Raw genomic sequence first — 18,176 nt, 5'->3', positions numbered from 1 at the left:
CCTTATATTTTATTTGGTGTTTATTCATTCAGTCACTTCCAACTCTTTGTGACTTCATGGACCAGCGCACACCAGAGCTTCCTGTCAGTCGTCAACACCCCCAGCTCCCACAGGGATGAGTCCATCACCTCTAGAATATCATCTACCCATCTTGCCCTTGGTCGGCCCCTCTTCTTTTGCCTTCCACTCTCCCTAGCATCAGCATCTTCTCCAGGGTGTCCTGTCTTCTCATTATGTGGCCAGAGTATTTCAGTTTTGCTTTTAATACTACTCCCTCAAGTGAGCAGTCTGGCTTTATTTCCTGGAGGATGGACTGGTTTGATCTTCTCACAGTCCAAGGCACTCTCAGAATTTTCCTCCAACACCACAGTTCAAAAGCATCAATCTTCCTTCTCTCAGCCTTCCTTATGGTCCAGCTCTCACAGCCATATGTTACTACAGGGAACACCATTGCTTTAACTATGCGGACCTTTGTTGTCAGTGTGATGTCTCTGCTCTTAACTATTTTATCGAGATTGGTCATTGCTCTTCTCCCAAGGATTAAGCGTCTTCTGATTTCCTGACTGCAGTCAGCATCTGCAGTAAACTTCGCACCTAGAAATACAAAGACTTTCACTGCTTCTACATTTACTCCCTCTATTTGCCAGTTATCAATCAAGCTGGTTGCCATAATCTTGGGTTTTTTTTGAGGTTTAGCTGCAAGCCAGCTTTTGCACTTTCTTCTTTCACCTTCATCATAAGGCTCCTCAGTTCCTCTTCGCTTTCAGCCATCAAAGTGGTATCATCTGCATATCTGAGATTGTTAATGTTTCTTCCAGCGATTTTAACTCCAGCCTTGGATTCCTCAAGCCCAGCATGTCGCATGATGTGTTCTGCGTACAAGTTGAATAGGTAGGGTGAGAGTATACAGCCCTGCCGTACTCCTTTCCCAATCTTAAACCAGTCCATTGTTTCGTGGTCTGTTCTTACCATTGCTACTTGGTCGTTATACAGATTCCTCAGGAGGCAGACCTTATATTTTATACTTATCAATAATCACTGGTTTACTAATAAATACACTATTATAATCAGTAAAAATCTCTGCCATAATAACACATATTGCTGCATCCTTTGATTAATAGAAAATAGTGCTTTTTACAAAATAGATAGATCACATATTTCTGACAACTGTTCCTTGGCATCTGAAATAATATAACATTTCCAATTTCTCAGTATGATTCTTTTTAGTTACCCCACATGTTTGATACAATCATAATTCCTGATAAACAGTCAGATTCCAAAGTTTTGGTATATAGTTCAACATTACACCAACATCTTTAAAATTTAAATATTTTCCCATAAATCTACTTATTTATATTAATGCACTTCCTAAAAAGATAACAAATGATCACATGACCATATCATATGGGTCACTGAACTCCCAATTTTTTTACATCTCCAACCTAGAAAATCTGATGTCTATCCTTTCATTGGGAAGTTCAGTACACCCTAAATACAATTTTTGATAACTTTTAATCTTGTCTTGTCCAGTTTTGATTGTGCCTTGTCCTGCCTTTGCCAGTCCTTGCATTATCTTGGCCCATGCTTAATCACAGGGATCTTATCTAAATTAGGCAACATCTGATTTACCTTCTGGCTCATGGCTTTCAAACTGGCAAAGCTGAGTGCAATGAAGAGACACAGTGGCCACACTGTTCCTAGAGTGGAGCTGATGGCAGTAGTGGCCTATGAGTTTTCTACACACATGCAACTGGGTTATTCAGGGGCAAATATCAGCTGCAACCTGAGGAGCCAGTAGAAGTAGCTGGAGATTTGGGGGGCTACTAGCACCCAAGCTGTTGGAGGGAGCAGCCACCGCTGCCCACCACAGAAGGTGTGCTGAGATTTCCAGTTGCAGCTGCTGGAGAGACCTGCAGAAAGGGAAAGAGGAGGAGGAGGAAGAAGGCATAGTGGGGCCTATGCAGGCATCCCAGGCTGTGCTATGACCCACCGCCTCTATATCAGGGTGAAGGCTACCCCAAAGTACCTTGGTAATCAAACACCTGCAGTGTAATGGATCTTGAGCATGCTTCACCTCCAGCAAGGTGAACTTGGAAAAGAATTAACAACAAGTTCTCCTGAAACAGTCCAAACTGGCTAGATAATATCCCTGCAGGGGTCTTATCTATTTCTACAATATATTTAGTTTTAAAAAGTATCTCTTTTAGCTTCAGTTTAGAAATGCCATGCTGTTAGGCAAAGTTATGCTCCATTCCGTGTGGACTTCTCATGCAAACTCATTGCATCTGAAAAGCGGGCATTGGTGCATTTAAGAGAAGGGAGCTGTTTTGGAAGTTTCAAAGAGCTTAGCAAAAGAGCTTGGTTCAAAGAGCTTAGTAAAAACATATTCTATGTCACAATGACTGTTTTTAAAAATTTACTTTAATTTTATAAATATAAATCTTATCCCCAGATTCTTTATAAACATATAAAAACAGTATGGATCTTTTAAACTTCTAACCCTCTTTAAGGTAGAATGGCTAGAATGATTCTGTGATAAGATTTACACATGGACGATAACACTGGGCATCAGGACATGAGTAAAGTAATATTGCAGTGTCTTTTCCAAGCTTAATTATTTTAAAAAATGACACATTGCAGTGACATCTGTGTGCACATGTTTGCATGAGAATGTTCATGTACATTTATTGCCAGAAAACTCTTATTTTTACCCCAATCAGGTTATTACCTTCTTCTATTTTGGGCTGCCAAGTGATTCATACTCAACCACAACACCTCACCACATTGCCAGAATGTTTAAAAATATGTGATTAGTTTTTAACACTTGCCTTAATAAAATTTGACTGTATATGATCTGTTACTGCAGTTTTCATTTTTGCCAATAGCACTAGACTGTGAATGTTTTAAAGGCTAATCTGATGAACACCTTTCGAAATAAGGATGAAAGCAATAGGGTCACGGTCAATAATATTGGACACAGAGTAATAAAACTGTTTTTACAAAAGCAAAGGAAACAGAGTAAACACTGCAGAAAGTGCAGTCCTGCTGGGTGGGATCAGTGGGGTTCCCAGGAAGCTTCTTTTAAAGATATTCTTTCCCCCTTTTTTTTCTGCTGAGAACAAGTATTCAGAGATTAGAGTGAAGAAGACAAAAGTAGCTTGTGCCCTAATTACCTGTATCTTTGCGAGGTTCATAAGTTGCCAAGTACTGAAATTCACAAAAACACAAAATTAGAATTACTCTAAACACAAAGGTTTTTTACAGGCTTATAGCTTGTAGGGTTTCATCCACCATCAGGATGATGATGATGATGATTACAATAGAAGAGAATATCTGTAGCTCAGGGTTGAACTGTGGAGTCCCTGGTGCTCTCTGAGCTTGGTTGTTTGCTTGCAGACATTTCATTACCCAGCCAGGTAACATTAGCAGTGCTAGTGAGTGTTTGCTCCCTGTTAGTGCGGGTGTGGTTTTCTCCTTGGTAGTTCATTAGGGTATTGTTTTCTGCTTGTTTGTTTGCCTGGTGTTAATCCCTGCTTATCTGGGTGTTGGCTGCTGTAGAGGATGTGTTCTGGTCTTTTTGGTTCCTTCTTAGCTTTTTTTTTTTTACAGTATTGTCTCTTTTGAATGGTGTGTAAATGTGGTTTATCTCTATGTGTCTGTTGATGGCTGCTTTGTCTGAATGCCAGGCTTCCAGGAATTCTCTGGCATTTTTGGATTTGGCTTGGTCTAGGATGCTCACAGTTTCCGAGTTGAAGCTATGGTTGAGTCTGTCCACGTGTTGTGAGATTATCGTGTCTTCTGACTGCTAGTTGGTGTTCGTGGATGTGCTCTGCTAGTCTTCTGCCTGTCTGTCCTACATAGTGGCTGTTACAGTTCTTGCACTGTATGTTGTAGATGACTCCTGTTTTTTCTTCTTGGGCTACTGGGTCTTTCGGTTTACCTAAGATGTTTTGGAGGGCTTTAGTTGGTTTGTGTGCTACTGTGATGGCTTGTAGTTGTAGTAGTCTGCTGGTTGTTTCTGAGGTGTTTCTGATGTATGGCAGTGGTATCCTTTTCATAGCTTGTGTTGGTTGTGCTGTAGGGGGTTGAGTGGTCAGGCACTTTTTGATAAAGTTGTGGGGGTATCCATTTTGATGAACGGTGTTGTACAGGCAGTCTGTTTCCTTTTTCTGGTGTTCTGGGTTGCTGTGGTATGGTTGTGCTTGTCTGAATAATGTCCTTACACAGCTCCTCTTGTGGGAGGTTGGGTTGTTGCTTAGGTAATGGAGCACTTGGTTAGTGTGAGTTCGATAGACTTGCGTTTCTAATTTGCTGTCGTTTCCTCTGATGATGAGGATATCCAAGAAAGGGTAGTGTGTTGTTGTTTTCTTCTTCCCTTTTGAATTTTATTCCTTTGAAGATGTTGTTGATTGTTTCATGTGTCTTCTCTAGTTGTTCCTTTTCTATTATGACAAAGGTGTCATCTACATACCAGATCCATACTTTTGGTTTGTGTGTGTGTGTGCGTGCGCATTCTGGGTATTTTGGTCTTTTAAAAATATTATTATTAATAATAATATTTAATAATATTTAATATAATAACAATTGTAATTATTGTATAATTACATTATATAGTATGTCTAATTATATATATATACATATTATATTTTATATATATATATATATATATATATGTTGGAGTTCTGAGCAAATCAGCATGCCTCATTAGCATATGGATGGCTAGCTCTAGGATGCAAACTCTATGTGCGAGGAAGCTGTTTGTTACCACTCCCACATTCCTCTCACTTCCTCCTTCTTCCTCCTTCCACCATCTGAGAAGGCAGCATGCTTTTGCTGTGCTCCCTCCATCTTGGCCACAGGCATGGGCCTAGGGAAGGATTCTCCCCCTATCTGCACACAGCTCTTGGCAGTAATGAGGGCTGAGAGTTCATTAAGTTTAGGGAAAGAACAGAAGAAACAAGAATCATCATTTTTCTACCAAAGATGGATGTAACTGAACCAAATAAATCAGTAAGACTCTTTTTACTTACCCTTTGAACCTACTTTGTCTAAGCATGTGATTCTTTATGCTTGGGAGGGCTAAGTGTGTAAGATCAATAACCTGTATTTCTCTAACGTGTTCATTAAAGCTATTTTTGATAATATTCTTTTTCTGTGCACGGCTTCTCCACTGTGTTAAGCTCTGCTCCATTCAGTGGTCCTAGCTGTCCACTAATGGCTTCAATATATAATTATATAAATAAAATATAATTATTTTTCATAATATTTAATAATAATATTATTAGTATTTTATCCCACATAGATAGATAGATAGATAGATAGATAGATAGATAGATAGATAGATATTTGGTGAACTCAAAACAGTGAACATACCTAATTGTCCTGCCTCCTATTTTCTCCACAACAACCCTGTAAGGTTGGTTGGGTTGAGAGAGAATGACTGGGCCAAAGTCACCCAGCCGGCCTTCATGCCTAAGGCAGGCCTAAAACTCACAGTCTCCTGGTTTCTAAGCCAGCACCTTCACCATTACACCAAACTGGCTCTCACAGGATAGGCCCTGCACTGCTGGCTTTGCCCTGAGCTCACATGAATCCCTGCATTAAACTATGCTGACACATGAGGCATAGCATCTATGCTGGAATCTTATGCAATCAGAGTTCCAGTTTCTGGAGAAGCCTATGTAGGTATAGTAAGCATTAACCATGCCAGGGATGAGTTGTCTCTGGATCTCCAGATGTTGAACTGAAACGTTCCACAGTCCTCACCCAATAATATTATTGGAAGTGCATCTCCTTTGCATTTCATGATTATAATAAACTAAAATAATCATATCGATCAAACTGCATAGAATCTTGTATTTAGGGTGGCATGTCTAGAGTTAAGTACTTATCTGTCATCTTCATAACTGCCATACACTTGTCAGGACAAAATAGCATAGCTATTTTTTTTTTCTGTGGAGTAACTTATTTTTTTCTCAGTGTATAGTACAAGATATTGGGTGGGTTCACACATCAGGATAAACCACATTTTGTTTACTATCGTTTATTGACTGAACTACAATTGGCTGCTTTATATGTAATGCTCAACCATAAATCAGAGATACAAACTACATTGGCTAAATTCACACAATGAGCTGAGCCAAAACCAAACAAGCTTCATTATGAGTTAAAATAAGTGGATTCTGACACTGAAAAAGAATCGGTTGTTTTTTGTAGTCTACTCTATGTAGTGAACAACTGAAATTAAATTGTTCTCAATCATTTCTAGATATAAAGCACTTTAGTAAAGGGGCAAAATAGCCATTCTGTTTAATAGCGTATTGGAATTATGGATGTTCTATCATCTATCTATCATCTATCTATCTGAGATGCCTTTGAGTCTTAGTGGCTGACAACATAATGCTTCTTAGTTCCCTCCACATAATAGCTTCAAGAAACACTAAATTTTGGATAAAACTATCTGTTTAAATCCACAATAAACTGTCAGTGCTTATCACAGACTGAGTATTTCATGGCTAGACCATAGCACAGGGTTAGTTTGCTCAGTGAATTCTATCACTATGTCAGCATTTGGGAATTCTACAGCTGTTGGCTAGACTATGGAGTTGAAAAAAGCATGTTGGAAGAAGGCAGTGACAAACCATTTCCATAGTGTAGCCAAGAAAACTGCATGGGAACAGTCAAACTCAACGTGAGAGCATCCCTACCTATATAGACATCTGCAGCAAACTGGGATTCAGTCAAAATAATGACACATATTTGGTGAGATCAAGATACAAATCCTCCGCTTAGGTACTTGCATTCCGATGTCTGACATGAGTCCATAAGTTGTATTTTTTGTGCCGTGATGTCATGGTACATGTTTCATCACTTACACTGTCTTTTCTTGCCCTGTGTACTTCCATGCTTGGCTCTATCTTTATGGTGGTCATTGAATTTTGCATGAACCATGATATCCTACATAGAAATAAATATGTTCCATATTCTCCTTTTCTGTAACTAACTTCCTATACTTTTCTTATTATCCAAGTCAGCTTTTACAATCTTTTACAATCTTTATGCCTCTGTATTGAAATAGAATTCTAAATATGGGTATGGTAATTTGACATTGCTTCTTCATGCTTTTATATACATTGAAATTGACAAGTCTTCTCAAATCACAGTGGTCTCTTTTTATAAGGCAGTATCTGTTTATTCTGTGTGTAGGGGAAAAGTGACAGACTGACATCTCGGTGAGACTGAAGCTCTCTGTTTGTTCATATCGCAGATATGGAATGGACTGTAAAAAGGCAAGCTTTGCGAACTGCCTTGTTAGTATGGTCCAGCTTCATCTGGAATATTTGAAGGTTAGTTGCCCAATGACTAGAGAGTATTTCAGACAAAATACCAATAAGCACTGATTTCTGAAGAGTTTGGCTAGAAATATCTTAATTGCTGTGTAATATTTTTGGTACATATGTTTCAGAAAGAACACAAATCTGGATACCCATAAACAGATAAATTACACATGGTCATAGTAATACAGAGTTACAGAGAATATTCTTAACAGATGCTGATTATTATGATTAAGAATTAACAGAGTAATTCTACCAGTCAGTGCAGAGAGATCTAATATTGAAGTCTCCAGCTCTGAGGAATCAGCCTTCGGAGGACATATCCAGCAACCAAGAAGACAATGGATCCTACAATTCTACAGTCTTTCATGCACAACCAACCCTCTGAGTCTTTTCCTTCCTGTTTTATGAGTCAAAAAGACTTCTATGAAGGCTGAGAGAAGGCAACCAATTTCATACGTCTCCCTCCCCGCACCCTTGAAGAATGATTCTGACATATTCTATGGGATCTGGAATCATAGGGTGGCAGTGTTAGAGAATAACAATTCTTATCAGTAGTGTTGGAGTTGGAAGAGCTTGGTGTGCATGTGAACGTTCTTGAGGGTGAAAATTTAACTGAACAATGATCAGTGGAGCCGGTTTTATCACTATAAAGAGAAAGGAGAATTATTTAAGGGGATAGGCAAAGCCTAGCATCTCCTAGAACCAGGAGGAGAGTCAGAGAGTAAGTACTCTGCTCATATGTGCCTAGGAAGAAAGGCAGAAGGAAATGACTTGATATTACAGTCTCTTAGGCAAACAGCAGGCAGAAGGACAGAAAAAGAGGGGCATAGAATAAATCCTTAAGTCTACATTCCTACTGACTCCTGTGGCCAGAAGATCACGATGTACTGAAGAGGCAGTGCCACCGAGTTCACACTTCCAAGAAATCTTACAATGTTCTTCTATTGCACTTTGGTTGCTACTATGACATACCTCAGCATTTCAAATCACGAAGTCAAAACTGTAGCTGCCAAAAGGCAATTATCTTTATTTAATACCTATCTTAGCATATATTGAGCCTACTGAGAAAATTAATGAAGCATTCAGGCATTCTGAATAGCTCTAATCCCAGATTAAAGGATCCATTTTTTTTCATTTCTTGGAAATCAGAGAATAACACCTTCTAGCGTCTTAGGCTTCATGCAACTGAATGTATTTGATAACCTAATGAAATGGATTATCATGGATAGCCATTGTAAAATTCTTCCAGTGGTACAAAGCTAGTTTCTCAATTAGTGTTCTCCTTTCCTGTTATTATTGACATAACAGCTAAATGATACATCTAACTAAAAACTCAGGTTTAAATTCTGTATTCATTACTTAATTTAAGGTGAGAGTGAGCCCCTAGTTTTGTGTTCCAAGAATCCATGAGAACTCAAAATGGGAAGAATGATGGATGGTGAAAGTTTGTCCTGCCTACTCGGTCCCACACCTTGCCATCCTTCTGAGAGAATTTGAGGTAAGCATCAAACTGACTCTCAAGAGACACCTAGAAATTATGTATTTGTTTTTGTGTTTCAGAGACAATAAACAATATTCTATCATTCTATCTACTGTCAAAAGATTGTTTGAGATCACTTGCATAATATTGTTATTTTGTTTTAAAATAACAATTTTCTGCGAAACAATTACACAGTGGTGAAAAGAAATTAATATTAACAATGAAGACCACTATGGTTGGTAAATCCAGCTAAGAAATGATGGGACTCAACCTGTCTAAAGGATACGTTATCAGACACTCATAGCTGTCATGTTCCGCGTCTCCTTTCCACATCTCCCTAGTAACATTAAGTTAATGATGAGATGTCATCATATTCATATTTTCCTTCCCCCAGTAACAGCATCCAAGGACGTGGAGCAGCACGGGGAAAATCCAAGGACGATGCTGTCACATTCTACATGTTCTTTAATTAAAGGTTCTGTGAAGACTTGGAAGCAGCCCATGGAGCAGCAGCACTCTGTATTCTTTACAAAGCATTGTCTGGGCCTAATAAGAGTTGCTGAAATTGCTATAGATTTCATTGTTGACAGCAGTGACTGTAGCATGTGTCATTTTCCATTTTATAAAAAAATATCTCAATGTACTTAAGGACCTGAAAATTTGAGAGGAAGATTAGCTTGCCAACACATAAAAGTGTTACGGCTTAAAAATAAGGAAAAAACCCAAACAAATTGGATATAGATGGGGAGGAGGGGAGAGAGAGATTTCAGCTTTAATGCTATTAAGAGGCTTTCCATTACAAAGCATTTGATATAAACATTACTGAATGTAAATATCCATATATATATAAATATACTGTATATTTACATACATAAATATTTGCATACAATGTGAAGTTGTTTTAATGGTTTTATGTTCAGTTTTGTAAACTACCAAGAGTCCTTGTGGAGTCAGTATATAAACACTGCAAAAAATAAATACATACACCCAAAAAGAGAAAGATGTTTTTATGTTAAACAAATGCATTTCTGATCTTTAAAGTCTATATGCATATATGTGTAGACAGAATACAGATATAGTTATGTGGGTTGGTGAATTATTCTTCCATAAAGAAAAGGGCTGTTTTCAATTCCTGAAAGGGAATGAAATCCAGCAGAAGCTTTTACTGGAGAAAAGGCAGACATTAATCTTTTATGAACTTGTTCCTTCCCTGCACATCCTTGTACTACTTCCTATCCACTTCAGAGGGATTCTAGTCTGAGGTGAGTCTAAACTTCAGAATCAGGAGCAAGTAGTCAAGCCAGGATACCAGATCTGTTACATCAGTAGACCCTCACTAATTGGCCAGCCAGGGAGCAAGAGATGGCTTCAGGGTTGCAACCAATCAGGATTTGAAAGACGCATAATGCCATTTCGTAATGGAACTCCTATTTTCAGCTGTTCTATAGCTCTGTCTCTTTTCCTTGGAAGACTGATTGGGTAGGGCTTGACTGGTTGGCTGTTCAGGAGGATAGTTTGACTCACAAATGCTCTAGTATTTGCGTTGGGTTAAAACTATTCCTTGTCTACCCTAATATTAACTGGTTTTGCAGGTTCACTCAACATGCTGTTCTGCTGTTGTCCCTTGTTGGGTGAACTAGGTCATAATGTCAGAGAGAAATAGGCCTCCATGCCTGTGAGATTTCTCTCCCATAAAGGATGGAATGAAAATCAAAGACAGACCCATGCTCATAGTTATAGAGGAAACTTCCCTTTTTTTGAAGGGTGGTCCAGTCAGTTTAAAATAAAGAATTATATGAAGGGAGATCAGAAGCCTTGAAGTCTGCTCTCCTTCAGCAGTTAGAACCCAGGACAGCAGACTAAACAGGCACAAGACCATCTGATTTCAGTTTTCCCTCCTGTATATTGAGTCCCTCCTTGGCAGGAAATGGGCAGTGATAAATTTGATTAATAAATCAAACAAACAAACAAATAAATAAATATTGCATTTTTATTATTATTTTAATATAATAATCTTATTAAAATGTGTCCCTACACATATTAGGACTTCTCTTTAATAGAAGCCCCATCAAAGTAGCCATTCCATTGGCTTTCAATAAGCTACATATGTTCAGAAGATAGTTTTGATGGCAATCTGACAAAACACTGTGGCTGACAGAAATACAGTGGCTGCCCTCAAATGGACACACAGAGGTGGAATATCTTGCTTTTTTTTTTAACCAGGCTGCCTCCTGGAAATAGATTGTTTCAGTAACTGGAACTAAGGTGGCTCTGTAAAGTGACCCAACTTCAGACGGGTTAGATATATCAAAATCAACCAATGTTCCTCTTTCTTTTGGGGTGCAGCAATTTTCTCCTTTAAAGGGTTGGTATAACCTCTCAGGGGAGTCTACAGGGTAGAGTAAAAACAGGCAAGATGGTGGCTGCAATGGTGCAGTCAAAGTTTCACCTGCTTTTTCTATGTATCAGACATAGAAAAACAGGTGGAGCTTCACTTGCACCATTGCAGCTGCCATCTTGACCATTTTTTACCTTACCCTGAGGGCAGTGCTGTCCCTTCTGATCTCAGAAGGCAAGTATAGAGAAGGTGCTGCTCAGCCCAGGAATCAAGGCTGGAGTAGAAGAGTTTGGAAGTTCTAAACTGTACACCAGGTATGTAGTAAAGGGTGCAATCTGGAGCAATCCAGAAGTATCATTCATGCTGCCAATCAGATAGCCTAATTTTGCACCCCCTTGAGCAATTGAAAAGTCATTAACTAAATTAGGTCCCAAATATAGAGCATGACAGTCCTCATGCAAACTAAAGAAGTCTCCTTTCATGAGACTAAAGGAAATATTCTCTTAGGGCTCCAGCCTCAACTGTTAAGTGCTGTGCAGGTGATTTTCTGTTGGGCTGAGTAATCCACAGGAAAAAAGATGGGCTGTATCAATGTTTGTACTTTGAGATTATGGCTTCAGTTAAGTCTAGGTAAGATAGATTTTTTTATTTCAGTTGCATGCAGTTGTTTGATTCACAAGGCCATCTCCCCTGAGGGATAGTAGCATGGAGCAATTGCTGTATTTTATGGCTTAATAAAATTGACATTAGCATACTGAACACTTTTTGATCCTCGATAATCTTCTTATCAGCTTGCCAAAAGAGTCTGAGTCCAGATTTTTGTTTTAACTGCCATTCTCCAAAGTGCAAATATGTCATTTTTACATTTACTTTGTCAAGTGATACATTCCTTCATCTAGAGCTTAAATTGAGATGATAACCTCAATGAAAAGCTGACTCTCTTCTGCTCTGTAATTGTTTTCCTTCCCATTAAAAGATAGAGGGACAAATAATAGTTTGGTGTAGGCATGTAATCTAGAGCATGTCAGGAAATCCATGATATCTATTAAACCTCCAACAAAAATTGCAATTCCCTTGATGGAACACATAGGGAGGCCCTTTTCCATCTGCTGTTTTTGCAGATGAGATGCCAAATATCTTTTCAGTTGCTCACTGGAAGTGATGGAAATGCAATTACAGGATTTCTGACATAAAAGCAGCATTGAAGAGAAGAGGCAAGTGGCTTTATCAACATCCAATCACTTCTCAAGAACGATGACAAATAATAGTCATTAAGAATAAAAGGAGCATTATTTTGGTGTTTTATTGGTTTATATATACTAAAGGAAATAAAGAAGGCGTGTAATTTAACATTCACAAATCATCTAAACATATATTTATATTTGTCATACTTGGATTTTAAAAATGCAATATCAATAGCATTGTTTTTTATCATGTTTTTAAAAACTGATGATCAGGAATTCTGTGCAGAGATTCCTGCATGGGGCAGAGGGATAGAGTACATGATCTCCAATGTCCTTTCCAAAACTTAAATTCTATGAGAATTTAGTGGCCAAATATTAAGGCCTCTGAAAAATCTAAAAATATACTGTAGTTTCTAAGATATTATTAGCCATTTCATAGCAAATCACTGTGTGCTACACTAGGTTTTTCAGTTCTACTAGGTCAGATCAATACCACCTATCATATTATGCACCAATCTGCAAACATTTACGCTGGTGTATTTTCCTGTGAAATATTATATACTTCAGCACAGTTGGGCTTTACCTGTTGCTACTCTCTTATAGACTTAATGCGTCCCCATGGAGAATGCCACAGCAATTTTACATTTCATGATGGAATAACCATAGAAGGAAATTCAGCAAGGATGAGTGCAAGACAAAAAATATATATAAATGAAGTGTTATAAACTTGTAAATCAATGATTTATAGCTGTGATGGTTCCAAACTTTGGTTGGCCAACATTGTTTTTGAATGTAGAAATCATAGTGTAACTATGAAACACTTATATTTTTTGGACAAAATATGGTTTCATTTTACATGCAGTTTTGGATTCACATCTTCCCTTTCTTTCTCCAGTATGAAGAAGATATAATGTTACTCACAGATTTGAAATTCTGTTGTATTTTATTAATAGTTTCTTAATCAAACAAGCTTTATAAACTATGGTTTAAACATTTATGTGGATAACCTTCCCTATTATAAATTTACTATTGACTATTATATTACAGAGAGCCAGTTTGATGTAGTGGTTAAGGCATCAGACTAGAAACTAGGAGACTGTGAGTTCTGGTCCAGCCTGAGGCACAGCTGGGTGACCTTGGGCAAGGCTCTTTCTCTCAGCCCTAGGAAGGAGGCAATGACAAGCCACTTCTGAAAACTTTGCCAAAAAAAACTGCAGGGACTTGTCAAGGCAGTCTTCAAGAATTGGACATGATTGAACAAATAAAACAAAGAAAAGAAAAAAGAATATATCACAGCTGGGTTCACAAGTAATGTTATTATTTTATTATTATTTATTTATTTTCTATCTTGCCTTTATTATTTTTATAAATAACTCAAGGGGGTGAACATACCTAATACTCCTTCCTCCTCCTATTTTCCCCACAACAACAACCCTGTGAGTTGAGTTGGGCTGAGAGAGAGTGACTGACCCAAAGACGCCCAGTTGGCTTTCATGCCTAAGGTGGGACTAGAACTCACAGGCTCCTGGTTTCTAGCCTGGTGCCTTAACTAAGCCAGAACTATGTTTTTTTGAACAAGTCATATACTGATATATTTTTTCAAGGCAAAAATAAAGCTTGGCATGATGGTGTCTTAGTGTGGTATAAAATAAACTAAGGTTTGTCCAACAAATCATGGTTTAATGTTATGTGTGAGTACAGCTGTATTGTCCCAAGGTGTCTAGATATCCCATGGTTGAAGACTGAAAAGACCAAGGTATGTCTTACATCATTCCATTTACAGGTAGTCCTCAGTTAATGACTGCCCTGTTTAGCAACCATAGACTTATGACTGGTTCTTGAATTTATGATGGTCACAGCATCCCCGTGGTCACATGATCACCATTTGGTAAAATTTCTGGTATTAATTTTTATTTGCTTGTTGATTATGGGCCAGTTTGGTCTAGTGGTTGTCTTGTTCAGACTATGAGGCGGCCAGGCAGATTTACTATTAAATTCTTTATTTACAATAACTATTTACAACAGCAAAAGTTCTTGTAATAGATTAGGCAATGCAATTCAATCAAGTCCACCCAGGCAGTAAGGGACGCCCTGGCAAGGCTGCTGGTTCAGATTGTGGCAAAACAGTGAGGCAGAACTCAGCTCTCTTATTGAAGCTGCCAGACTTGGTGAAGCTAGAGTATGTGGCAAGGAGGTGGCTGGAGGCATGAGTCTGTGAACAGGCATGCAGGTGGACTAGGCTGGAACACAGATGCTAGACAAGACTGGACTGGAACATCTAGGCAAGGCTTGGACCTGGAGACAAGGTGGGACTTGGCTGGAAAGTCATGATGAGGCTTGGAACTGGAGACAAAGTGGGACTCAGCTGAGACATCAAAGCAATACTTGGATCTGGAGACAAGGCTGGACTTGGCTGAAGTGTCTAGGCAAGGCTCAGATCTGGAGACAAGGCTGGACTTGGCTGGAACGTCACGATGAGGCTTGAAACTGGAGACAAGGTGGGACTTGGCTGAGGCGTCAAAGCAATACTTGGATCTGGAGACAAGGCTGGACTTGGCTGGAGCGTCTAGGCAAGGCTCAGATCTGAAGACAAGGCTGGGCTGGGCTGGGCTGGGCTGGAACGTCATGATGAGGCTTGGAACTGGAGGCAAGACCGAATCACGTTGAAGCAACAAGGCGGGGCTTGGAACTAAATGAGAGGCTGTGCTCAACAGGGACAGCAAGGAGAGGCTCAACTGAAGTGGCGTGTGCAGGAAGCAGGTCCATGATGACAGAAGGAGTTGGTTCTGGTTCCACGCTGGCCACAGGCAAGGCTTCTGACTAAGGTAAGGACTTTTCTACAGATGCTGTGAGCTCAAAGGATCAGATGTCTCCAGCAGCTTGCTCCTGGTGCGCCTGCCTTTCAACTTGATCCTTTCCATGTCTTTTCTCACCTGCAGGCAATTGGGCTGCCTTTTGATTCACGCTGTCCTGACTCCCAGGAAACACTCTGAGACAAGGAACTGTTCTCTAATGTTTATTGCTAGTACATAACAGTAATCCTAACAAACTGAACAAGCGTGGGAAAAACCCAGCCATATAAACCCCGCAGGTTAAGACGGTCCCAATCTGTGCCTCTTGGAATGGCTCACCAATTCCTCAGTGCTACGCATGCTCTTAACAGTCTGGAAGGGAGCCCCCTGCTCGCCATCCTTACTCATGACACACGCTCTTCTCTGCTTGTCTTTCACAAGCACTGATTGGAGGATTTAAACCTCCCTCCAAAGTTTGTCCAATCTGTGCTTCTAGTTTCTCCCACTCTGCTGAGTCACTTCTGGGTTTTATTTCTCCAAATCCTTCCTGATAAGTTTCAATTTCCCCTTCTGACTCCAGATAAGTTTCATTTTCTGAGTCAGAAGCAGACTCAAACCTCCAGGCTAGAAACCAGGAGACTGAGAGTTCTAGTCCCGCCTCAGGCATGAAAGCCGGCTGGGTGACCTTGGGCCAGTCACTCTCTCTCAGCCCAAGCCACCTCACAGGGCTGTTGTTGTGGGGAAAATAGGTGGAGGAAGGAGTATTAGGTATATTCCCCATCTTGAGTTATTTGTAAAAATAATAAAGGTAGGATAAATAAAAATAAAATAAAATAACTCATATCCCACCAAATCAATAGAGATAAAGCTTACACAAATCTTAATATAAAAACAATTATTTAAAACTGTGTTAATATAATGAAAACAGTACCATAAAGTGGGAATTAATTTAATTAACTGGGAGCAGTTAGCTTTCAGCATATTGCAGAGATACTAAATTGGCTAAGCTATGGTCAGCATATGTATGTTTGTATGTAATTGTTGGAGGAGTAACCCTTTACCATTCATCAATCATGCTTTTAAGGAGCAAAGTAGTGATTCTGTATCAGTGTGCTATATCTTCATAGTAGAATCTCTATGTGGGCTATAAATAGGCTGCAAATCTTGACAGTAACAGTACCATTTCAGCCAGTGCTGGCAATGCTCAAGTTAAAGTATCTTGTTACATTTAGCGACTCTTAAAAAACATCAGAGAAAAACTAGAACGCCGATGAACTAGAAGGAAAAAGCTGTATGACTACTCTTTGTTCAGATTATTAGATACCATAATTTATCCAATGGATAGCTTTTTAAAAAAATAAATAAAAGATATTTGGTATTTGGTATAGAGACCAAGGGAAAGCTAGATAAGAAATATTTTAAATATTCTGAAGCTTCCTGAACACCTTAGCTCTAGCTTGGAGGTTACTGTGCTGTTTCAAAAAACAATTAAATGGAAAATTGAGGAAGTAGCATTCTATAGCAAATCGACTCTCAGAGTTTAAATGAAGGTTTTGATGGCTCATGTGTCACATGGAAGCATACTTACATGAGGAAGCAAACAAGGATTAAGAATCACTGTGAATTCCTTTATATAAATAACCTGGTCTGCTTCCTCAGAACCAAACATGTAAACTAGGAGGAGCTATCCCATAGATTTGGATCTCTTGCTGAAGTTTGTCACAGCACAGAAGATCGTACAATAAAACTACAGAAATACATTTTCATTATTCACTCTCCTGTGCTCTGACACCCAGCTCATGCTCTGTACTTAGGGAAGAGCTCTAAATATGCATGTCAATGTATTAATGTAGTCTTTCCCCTCTTATTTGAGAGGAGTGAAATGCACACTGTATGTAAAATGGGACAAAACAGAATTATGGCTAAACAAGCGGCAGCATCTACAGGAAAGTGATCAATTTGTTCAGCCTTACAGCAAATCTGTTGCACCTCTTTTAAGCACCCTGTGCCCATATGTCTGGATTCCAAACCGAATTTACTGAACAGCATTTTTCATCTCCAAAAAAATTCAGTATATAAAACTAACTAGCATTGAAGTGGCAGGGGAAAATGGGGGGAATGTACTTTTAAAATATCATTAAGCATAAAATATTATGACTCCAAATGGCTAAATTGAACAATAATCCGTCAGATTAATCCTCAATGTACTTTAGGAGAAAGAATTAAGAATTCCGTATACTAGCAATTGGGCATATTGTTTTTATCTGTAGGTTGGAGAGTAAGTGGGTAACCTAGTGATATGGAGAGTTTTGATGAGGAGTTTTGCTTGGTGAAACTTTGAGTGAAGTAAAACACACACACACTATTGTTAGCAGTGGAGCAGAACAACTGCATCTGTGGGGGAAGCTAAGAGAGAGTCTTGGCCCAAAATCAACCAGTGAGCTTCTAAGGCTGAGGGTGGACTTCAGCCTGGGTCTTCCTGCTTCTGGTCCAGCACCTTGACCACTATACCAACTGGCTGTCCATTGTTGTTCTGATTGACCAAAAGGCTTCTGCATACGAGATGCATGTGCAGAGGTTACTTGAAGTACGGCTGTCATTTCAGATGGAATATATTGTCTCCCTCATGTGACCTAAGGCATTGAGGCAGAGAGTCCCCACTTCGCCTACTTCTAGAAGAAACTCTAATGTACCACAATTTGCTGACCTCCAGAGGACCTCCAGATGTGTTGACTAAACTTAATTGGGGAAATATGATTGGGACATGTAGTTGGGCTGCCAGATAATGCTGCCCTGATGAGAGAGCTATACTAATCCCAAAACATTACGGTCAAGTCTTTGGCTTAGTGAAGACATAAGCATTATTCAAGGAACTGCAAAGTTTTGTCTCTGTGTTTTGATGTGAGAGGGGATCGGCTACTGAATTTAGCCAAACAGCTAGAAAAGCCTCTCCAAATTTATCTTCCATCTTTCCAGAGTTTTCATGTAAGTATAGTTTTTTCCACTGAGGTCAGTGCTCAAGATGCTCCCAGGAGGAGCCCAGCA

The sequence above is a fragment of the Candoia aspera genome, chromosome 1 (assembly GCF_035149785.1).
Source record: "Candoia aspera isolate rCanAsp1 chromosome 1, rCanAsp1.hap2, whole genome shotgun sequence".
Lineage (NCBI taxonomy): Eukaryota > Metazoa > Chordata > Lepidosauria > Squamata > Boidae > Candoia > Candoia aspera.
The sequence above is the reverse complement of the archived record's forward strand: the minus strand, read 5'-3'. Positions refer to the sequence as shown.